Below are 10,009 nucleotides of genomic sequence, written 5' to 3'. Positions count from 1 at the left end.
AAACAAAAAAAAAAACAGGGGGATAACGTATATTTCTATGCATTTGCTTATGTATACGTGAAACTGTCTGGAATCGGACACAAAAAACTAACACGAGGGGTCTCCAGGGAGAACTGGCTGCTGGGAGACTAGTGCTGTTTTGTCACAATTCCCCCATTCCTTTTCACTCCCCAACCAGAAACAACAGGGGGAGCTTTTCACCAGATACCCTTATGCACCTTTTGAATTGTAAACCATGTAAATAAACGTGTTAGAAATACACACAAAGCTAGAATAAAAAATTACCATTAAATTATTCTTTATCATAAAGAATTGTGAACTATGATTGTAGAATTAGCTGTGAAATCTCACTCTCATATATCCATGCTAATATAAGCCTGACGAAGGACACACAGAAAAGCCGGCTGCAGAGGACCTGCCTCCCCCTGCCTGTCCCCTCTGCAGCAGCTTGGTGAGCCTCGAGCCTGCCATGGGGTTAGGAGCCGGGCGGGACCAGCCTGCATCCTCTTTCCCATCTGTCCCTTGAGCACTTGCCTCCTGGCATCCCATGGAGGGGCCATTGCTGCCTGTTCCATAGATGCGGACACTGAGACCCCAGGTCAGAGGCTGCAACTGGAGGTCCCCAGCTCTGGGCCCTAGATGGGTTCTGTGTGCCTGAGATGGATTTGGGGCTTCTTGTGAAAGCTGGATGTGCTGCCACATGGGGCCCACGTGGTTCCTGCCTGGCCACCTGGGACTGGTACTGAGTCACCTTGGTGCCCTGTTGGCAGGTTAAGCACTGTTCTGCCACAATCCCCCCCATTCTCTTTTGCCCCCCATATTGGAACCCAAGTTGTCCTTTAGCATTTTACCGCTTATTTTTTAACATGCTTAAAAATATACAGGCCAGTGGTTCTCGGCTGGGTGCAGTGGCTCACGCCTGTAATCCCAGCACTTTGGTAGGCCAAGGTGGGCGGATCACGAGGTCAAGAGATCGAAATCATCCTGGCCAACACGGTGAAACCCCATCTCTACTAAAAAATACAAAAATTAGTCAGGCATGGTGTCGTGCACCAGTAGTCCCAGCTACTTGGGAGGCTGAGGCAGGAGAATTGCTTGAACTTGGAGGTGGGGGTTGCAGTGAGCAGAGATCCCACCACTGCACTCCAGCCTGGCGACAGTTATCTCAAAAAAAAAAAAAAAAAAGCCAATGGTTCTCAAGGTTTTTGGTGTCAGGCTCCCTGCACACTCTCTACTGAGGATCCCAAAATTGTTTATGGATGTGATATCTATCACCATTTATCATATTAAAAAATTAAAATGAAGATATCACCAACCTTGAGACATCTTTGTAGCAAAAGCCTCAGTCCATCCGCCAACATGTCAGACAGACTCTAGAAAATTCCACAACACACTTGTGCAAGAATGATGGTGAGAAGGCAAACAGCAGCTTGTTGTTGTTATTTAAATGGTTTGAACTGCCTGGACCACACTTTGAGAAACATCACCATTAAGGAAAAAGATATTCTTAGCCACAACCAAGGCCAGCACCCATGGCATTTGCCTGGCCCCTGTGGGCGTTTAAGTCTAAGCCCTGTTCTAGAAAGAGAGAGAGGAACATGCTCGGGGTCCTATAGGCAGAACTGACTGGGGGGGGGGTCCCCTTTCTAGTCCTGGTGGCTGAGGCTGCACGTCCCTGCTCAGCACCACAGCCTGCGGCCCTAGTACTGACAGGAAGGAGCTGCCTGCCTGTGGCAGGGCTGTCGTTGGTCACTTCAGGGGACCTGAACAAAACAGTGTCAGCCCCTGTCTGCTGTGTGCTTGTCATGCGCCAGGCACTGGAGGAAACCAAGACTCTTTGAGAAATCACTAGTCCAAACGTTCCCACCTTGCAAGAAATGGTGGCAAGGTGCTGGCACAGGCACCCTTGTCCTGAGGCTGCAGATGGAGGCGCTGGCCGTGGTAACCAACCTTCAGCAAGGCGCAACTATCTGCCCTCTCTGAGTGCTTGTGTGTGGGCTGGAGGGCGAGGACAGCTAAGGCTCGCTGGGGGCCCCTGGGGGCCTTCCTCACTATAACTCACTTGCACCCACCCCTCCTATGAGACAGGGACTTTATGGCCAGCATTCCGCCAGCCCCAGCTGCATAACCCAGATCTGAACCCGGGTGCTCCAGCACCTAAGCCCCATCCTCTGCAAAGGGGGGTTTCACCCAACCTTCCCCAGGTTGGGCATGGTGGCAAATTTAGATCGGATTAAAAAGACAGCTCAGGGCACAGCTGGTGGAGTGCCTCAAAGGGAATGAAAGACGGCATGGTGGCAACTGCAGTCTGGGTGCCAGTTGGGGATGGGTGAGGGGGAGGGGGAAGCGTGGCTCCCTCCTGGCCTGACCAAAGTGGTCCCCACCCCACCTCTCACTGGATTGGTCCCAGCAGGTCCAGCCCACCCACCACCTGTCACCCTGCTAGAGAACTGCAGCCTGGCCTTCCCAGCCCTGAGACAGAGTGGCCAGGATGAAGTGACGCCTCAGCTTTGGGCAGGGTGCCCAGAGGAGGTGCCGAGCCAACCCCTGGAGCCCACTCAGCCACGATTCTACCTTCATGGCTCAGCTCCTTCAGGGACACCTGGGCTGACCTCATAGGCCCCACTGGGCAATTCCTCCCAGCACCTGGGTGACGCTGTTCAGAGAAGCATTTCCCTTTCCCATTCCCTCTCTGGAGAGCTCCGTGACAATAAGAATAAAGGTGTCTGACATGCCCCACTCATGACCAGCCACAGCATGGTGCCTGGCACAACTAGCTGCTGGAGAAATATTAGTGGATGAAATGAATTATCCCAGCTTATGTGTGTCCCTGTCCCCAAATCCACATGCCTTTAAAAATAAAGCATCCGCCTTCCAGGGGTCAGGCCAGAGTAAGGGCCTTTCATACTGGGTTCTGGGGGAAAGTAAGATGGTAAAACAGATGGTCTGCACAGAGCTGTCCTGACCCAAGGTACAGAGAGCCAGAAAAAGCTGCAACTGAGATGTGGACCCAGGCCTTCTCTAATCCTGCAGCCCCCAAGGCCAGGCACATGGTCCAGTTCTCCCTGAAATTCACCAGGCTGGGTGTAACTCAAGCCATTCACATGGATCGGGGAAGGTGTTTCGAGTTTCGTTTCCCCTGGGGTTACCAGCAGAATCCCTGGAGGGATATTCTAGACAATTGGGCACAGGAGGACCACGGGGAGATGGGGAGGAGACCCCATGCCCAGGAACCTCTCCTTTGCTAGTGAGCATACTCTAGTTTCACCACCCACATGTAGGACACCCGTGTAAATTTGTAAAGGGCGCCCTCTTCTGGCGGACACAGCCCCACAGGCCCGTGGCTTAGCAAGAGTGCCGTTGTTCCTCCGCCAACTGCAGTGCACAACCTGAACATCTGTACACTTGGGAGTGCCTGCAGTTCTGTCCCATGGGCTGACAGTAACTCTGGGTACCTGCCACCCTCCTGAGGCCAACAGTGAATGCTGCTCCTCCTTTCAGGGGGCTGGGAGGCCTAAGGGCCATGCATGCAAGACCTGTAGCCACATAGAACCACCTGCTGCCTTCCTGGGGAAAGATAGAGCTCCACCCCTCAGTCCCCTTGGAGATTTACATAGACAAAGATAAGTCGCTTACAGGTCCAGAAGTCACAAGACCAAGAGAGAACATGTTAGCCAGACTTAGCACTGCCTTCAGCTGCCTCCCAGTGCACCATTAAAAATTTTAAAGCGATTACATTTTTAAGTAAAGTTTTAAGGCAATCAACACTCCATCCCTACATCACAGGCTTTAGCCCAGGTGGGCTGGGTGAGGTATGGCTTGCTTGGGTCTTCAAGGGGGCATACCCTCGGCCCTCTCACTGAGGCTACCACACACCCTAGGCTCCCACACTGAGTCAGGAACCCAGAGAAGGCCAGGGCTGGCTCAAGGTCACCCAATGGCTAGCTGGCAGCCTGGCTGGGCCCGAGCCAGGTCCCCAGGCCCTGCCCTTTCGCTAGACCCAGATCTGCTGGAGCGTGGGGGTGGGAGAGCTGGTCTCCAACTTGGGCCTTCACTGGGCACAGAGGGACCGTTCTTTACCGCTCAACAATCCCCCCCATTTGCCCTGTGCCAGGCTGCAGCCTTCCTTAAGTCCTGCTGACGAGGAAAATCTGGTGCCAGCGCCCACAAATACATGTGACTTCTGGAGGGAGGCAGCGCCTGGGTTCCCCAGCCCAGAGTGGGCGGATTTAAAGAACGGGTGTGGGGCATGGTCACTGGATAGGGGAGGACCAAAATGCCCAAATATGTCTGGGGTAGAGGGTGATAAACATATATATGTTTCCGACCAGATACCTGAAAAATGCTTTCCATGTTTGTTCAAGGCAGGGGAAGGGCACATAAGCAATCTTCACTGCATATTCTTTTATAATGTTTAATATTTTCACCATGGGCATGTATTTCCTAAGCAAATATTAAATTCATAGATGTAAACCCATGCATAAATGGCCCAGGCAGAAAAGAAAGAGACTGGAGCTCAGAATTTCAGAAGATGAAGGGACCTCCAGATATTGATTTTCTCTGTAAAAACGAAAGCTAGGGTTGACGGAATGCCCGTGGGCTGCCTGCTGGCCCTTCTTTACCATCTCATGTTAGCCTGAGCAACCTGATGAGGGAGATGCTACTACTGACATCTTCCACGGTACAAATGAGGAAATGAAGCAAGGTTGCCACAGGCTGGACCCCTGAGCCCAAGTCATACCCACCGGCTGAGGCTGACACATGCTACAGGGAGGGCAGCCGCACAGGCTGGGCTGGGACCTGAGGCTCTGGCTCCTGCTCTTTGTCCTGACTTTTCCCCCAGAGGCCTACAGTTCCCCGGAGCCCCAGGCAGCGGTAGCCCTGTGCCAGAGGGAATGTGCCTCGTCAGACAACTGGGAGTCCCCCAGGGGCTGGGAGCAGAGCCTGCAGGTTTCCCAGGGTCACATGGGCAGACCACTGAGACGCGGGTGGCCATCCTCAGCCCCTCTGTGAGCCTCAGTTTCCTCATCTATGAAATAAGTGAATCTTTCCTACCTTGGAAGGCAGGAGTAATGGCCCAAGATAAGGTATCCGACACACAGAGGTGCTCAGCACACACTCCTTCCCTTCCCCTCTCCCTCCCTGGTGAACCCAAGAGTGGGAGGTCCATCCTCAGCTGGCTGCATCCTGCCAGGCCAGGTATGGGGCACTGCCTGGGGAAAGGCCCCAGGGCCTGGGGGGCAGGCTAACGGCTGGCAGTGACCCTCCCACCCAGAAGCATACCCTACGCACTGAAGAGGACGAGGAGCTGAGTGGGCAGGGTGCCTGTGTGCATGTGTGAGCTCACGTGTGCACCCACAGGGGACCTGGCAGGGGCTTGCTGTGGTATCTCCCAGCTCTCAGTTGCCCTAACAGACCAAGATAGAAGGAGCTTGGAAGGGGACATTTTATTTTCCAGCTACAGATAAGAAGAGCAGGGCCGGCCCGTCCCGCCCTTCCCTTACCTTGGTCCAGTGCTGTGGGTGGGGGCCTCTTGCCACAAACAGCCGCTGCCTGGCCGGCCTCTCGGGCCTCCTGTGCTGCCCACGCAGATGAGCTCCCTCAGCCTTCCCCCAGCCAGTGCAGCGGCCAGTGCGGGTCACAAACCCTGAGCCCCTGCTTAATCCGCCAGCTCCCGAGTCAGCGCCAGTCAAACACGTGACACCGCAGCCTCACAGACCTGTTTGGCAGGAGCAGCAGCTGGTCCCGATGGGGGTGGGGAGGGCTGTCCGCCTCGCCTGCCCTCGGGCGGTCCCTGACCACCCTCCCAGCCTACAGCCTGCAGCTGGGCCCCTGCCTGCCTTGCTGGGAAAGGTATGGTACGTGCTGGGGGCAGTGCAGGTAGGGAAAAGAACATGCTTCTCGCCAAATGGTGCTGGGCCACCTGGCAATGGGTGTGTGTGTGTGCACATGAGGCTGTGCATGTGCACACAGGTGCATGTGGCAGGGAGAGATCAGAGATGCAAATTTATTCTGGGCGGATTAAAGGCCTAATGTGAAAGGTGAATAAGGAGAATCTTCATGACTACAGGGTAGGAATGAGTTTTTCAAAACACGCAAAATGTTAATAATAAAGTGAGAAAGTTGACTACTTGAATTAAGAACTTTGAAATTGAGAAGTTCATCTCAAGACCCCGTAAAGAGTGAAAAAGGCAGGATGGAGGGAGGGAAAAGAGATCTACAACGTGTATAACTGACGAAGGATTAGAATATGGAGCACCCAAAGAACCCTCCAAATCATAAAGAAATAAAAAGACAGCTCAAGATGGATGAAAGGCGTGAACAGGCATTCTGCACCAATGATGAGATCCAAATGGCCAACGGACAAACAAAAGATCCCCAACCTCATTGGGGAAATACCAATGCAAACCACAGCAAGAAACTATTACCCACTCACCAGGTGAGTGAAAATGACGAAGACTGACAATGCCCAGTGGGCAGTGGGGGAGAGGTTATATGCTTGCTTTACAGACAGTATGTGCCCCAGAGAAAGCTCATGCCATGTGTTCTGGGACAGGTTCAAGAGCAACAGCCCCCAACTGAAAACAACTCATGTGGTCCATCATAGCAGGCTGCATAAATAAGCTGTGGCCTATCGATACAATTAAATACTATTTATTTAAAAGGACAGCCAGGCACAGTGGCTCATGCCTGTAATCCCAGCACTTTGGGAGGCCAAGGCAGGCGGGTCACTTGAGGTCAGGAGTTTGAGACTAATCTGGCCAACATGGCGAAACCCCATCTCTACCAAAAATACAAAAAATTAGCCAAGTATGGTGGTGGCCACCTGTAATTGCAGCTACTGGGGAGGCTGAGGCAGGAGAATTACTTGGACCCGGGAAGTGGAGGTTGCTCTGAGCTGAAATTGCGCCACTGCACTCAAGCCTGGGCAACAGAATGAGACTCTAGCTCAAAAATAAATAAATAAATAAATAAATAAAGGATAAAAGAATGAACAGCACCTCATAGCATATGTGAATCTCACAGATGCTACTTTTAGCAAAAGGAGCCACACCTGAACAAGTATCCACAGCCTATTTATATTCGGCTCAAAAATAATAAAAACAAAATTATATTGTAAAAAGTTGTTCCATAGGTGGGAGGACAGGAAGGGCAAGTGGGATGTTATTAGCACAAAGTCTCTGAGGAGTAGGCTAGGGAGGGGCACACGGGGGCTCTGGGCAAGGCTCACTCTCCTGACCCAGGCAGCGGTCATACGAATGTTCTTATTTTTCTATAAGCTGTGCATGTTTGTCCTTGCACCTTTCTTGGTGGCAGGTGATCACATTTAAAACAGAAAGGTACATGTGCTAGGGGTAGGGAAAGGCATGGACCCCAAGCTGTGCCTGCAGAGCCACCAGGCAGTGGCATCTGAGCTGGAAGGGCTCATCTTGCCCTCTTATTTCACAGACAGGAAGGAACTTGCCCAACGTTGCAAAGCAAGTTAGAAGCCAGCAGGGCCAAGACGAGAATCTAGGTTTGGCAAAGCCCAAACCAAGGCTCTCCTCTCTGGTCTCTTTGGAAGAGTTTTTCCATTGCAAACCACATTTAAGACCAACTGGAGCAGATGGGCTGATTTTAGCACTTAGCATTCCAAAATTATTTTGTTTGCTTATTTATTGTGGGTCTCTTGCCACTAGAATAAAAGCTCCTGGAGAGCATGGCTTTTGGTCTCTTCTACTCCGGTAGTAACCCCAGCACCAAAACCAAAACCTGGCAGCACATAGTAGGTGCTCCATAAATATTTGCTGAATGAGTAAATGAATGGAACTGATGCTTCTATTTGCACTTTGAGATCCCAGAAATCCCTGGTGGCTTCTGTGATATCCCTAAAGAAGAAAACAAAGAACAACTGTATGATATTGACACACTTTTACAGAATTATCTTCATAACTGCCTTAGGAGGTCGGTATCATCATCACCCTACTTTAATGAGGAGAAAACTGAGGCTCAGGGAGGCCTAGTGACTTGTCCTAGGTCATGCACAAAGCTAGGAAGCTGACAGCAGGGATTTGAACCCGGCCCAGCTGCTGCCAACCAACCCTAGGGTCACTGAACTTGAAGCACAGAAAAGCTGAACCCCGTCCATGACTCTGAAGCCCCCAAAAGGCAGGCTGGCCCTGGGCCACTCCACATACCTGAGCTTACCAGGATCTGTGAGCTTCAGACCCTCTTGTCGTCACGTATCCTCAACCCTCCTGAGTGCTGGTTATGACTTCTAAAGTGTTTTCTGGGTCTCTTTCAAACTCTCAGCCCCCAGTAAGGAAGACTGGGTAGGGATTAGGTCCCCCATGACAAAGATGGGGAAGCTTTGGCTCAGGGAGGGGAAGGGACATGTCCAAAGTAAAGAAGTGTCCCGCTCTCTACCCTAAAGGCCTCCTAAGTTAGAGTGACAGTCTCCAGCTGCTGCTCAAGGATTATCATAAGACGCTCAATGTTCTTCCTGGTTCCTTTTATACCAAACCTTCAGGCCACTTGGATGACCTGGTCCTGGTTCAGTATCTGGCTGAGCTGAATAATGAAATGTTCCCATAATACCCCTCGGCACTTGGCTTTATTAAAACACGTTGGCACATTTAGCGTTGTTACAAACCTGTATTACTATCCTGACAGCTTTCCACCAAGTCCTCGGATTATTTAAAAAATAAAAATAAATCATTGGCTCTAGGAGTCTTGGAGCTACAATGGTCCTGCTGGGCACCTCAGCTAATTGAAATTCAAGAATACTCCACCTGGCCTCACTGCGCACACCTTCGGTGAGAGGAACCCACTGCCTTCCAAGGCAGCCTGTTCCTCATTTGGATTCAGCTCAGTCTCAGTCAGGCGCAACAAGAACTTATATCAGCCCCTGGCACTAGGGATGAAGTAGTGCCCCAGGCCCCACTCTGGCCTCAGGGAGCTCACAGTCTGGAAGAAGAAATTTCGTAAGCACAACAGGATAAGGCATGACGCAGGGGGTTACCTTCTAAAGAGACAGCAGATAAGGCCCAAGCTGTGTACAGAGGTCATTAGCTCCCACAGCTGGCTTTCTGTGCTGTCACACACAGCACGCGGGGATTTATTTGGGTCAGCTTGGACTCTGTGCACTTGAGTCTGAAGCCCTTTCCAGAGCAATGCCACCCTGAGGGTGTCTGGGTGCACTGCTGGGGCTCTGGGGCAACAAAGCAAAGCTGAAAGGACAAATAGGCTGCAGTATCCTGCATCATTCTGGCTGGCCTGTGGGATTGACACTGTTTTAATATTATGATTTGAGAACTGTCATACAAGGGAATGATGGGTTTGTGGTTTTACAGATGTAATGGGAAATACACATGAAAGCCCCTAGTGATCAGGTCTGGCATGGAGTAGATGCTTAGAAAAAAATGCTCGCTGGGTTTGCACTGCAATCCTGCTGGATTAGAAAGCCACATACACAGTTCTCTGAGTCACAGTTCTCTAAGTCACTGATAACTTAGGGGCCTGCTTCCTGCTTTCCCAAGCTGAAGCTTGCTGCGGTGGCCCCACTGAATAGCCCTGAGGCAGGGGGTGAGGGGGAGTCTGGAAGACTGCTGTATGACCAGGGGTCTAAAGTCAGTCCCTACCTGCACCCAACTTTGTACCGCCCTCTGTTCAGTGATAATGGTATCCCGTGGGGAAGATTCAGGGATGCAGGGCGGGCTTTGCCGAAGAGGTATCACGGATGAGGGCGATGAAGGATGAATGGAGTTTGCCAGATGGCAGGGGTGGGGTGGTCATTCCTGCAGGAGCCAAGGCAGGGTGAGATGGGTCCCAGTGGAAAGGCAGAGGGGCTTCAGAGAATGCCACTCCCACAAGCAGGTCTGTGTCTCACTGCATGGTGGTAATGAATGCTGGTCTTAGCTGCAGCGGTGCCTGGGACCCCAGTCCACATGGACCTCACCAACAGAATGGGCCTTTGTCAGCCTTTTGCACGTGAGAAACACCTCCTGATAGGAATGAGCAGCCCCCACAT

At 51.7% G+C, this 10,009-nt stretch overlaps 1 protein-coding gene across 2 annotated transcripts in view; it reads right to left on the bottom strand.

The window, feature by feature from the left end:
- IQSEC1 (IQ motif and Sec7 domain ArfGEF 1) overlaps window positions 1–6,683 on the bottom strand; it is a 91,901-nt gene extending 85,218 nt beyond the window's left edge. Inside the window, exon 1 of one of the 2 annotated variants that reach the window (XM_037728817.1) lies at window positions 5,505–6,683. The gene's annotated coding sequence lies outside the window, so the exon portion shown is untranslated. The remainder of the gene's footprint in view (window positions 1–5,504) is intronic. The other variant, XM_037728821.1, reaches the window with a different exon arrangement.
- Between the last annotated feature and the right edge of the window lie 3,326 nt (window positions 6,684–10,009).

This window comes from Cebus imitator, unplaced genomic scaffold (assembly GCF_001604975.1).
Source record: "Cebus imitator isolate Cc_AM_T3 unplaced genomic scaffold, Cebus_imitator-1.0 Scaffold281, whole genome shotgun sequence".
NCBI lineage: Eukaryota > Metazoa > Chordata > Mammalia > Primates > Cebidae > Cebus > Cebus imitator.
The sequence above is the reverse complement of the archived record's forward strand: the minus strand, read 5'-3'. Positions and strand labels throughout refer to the sequence as shown.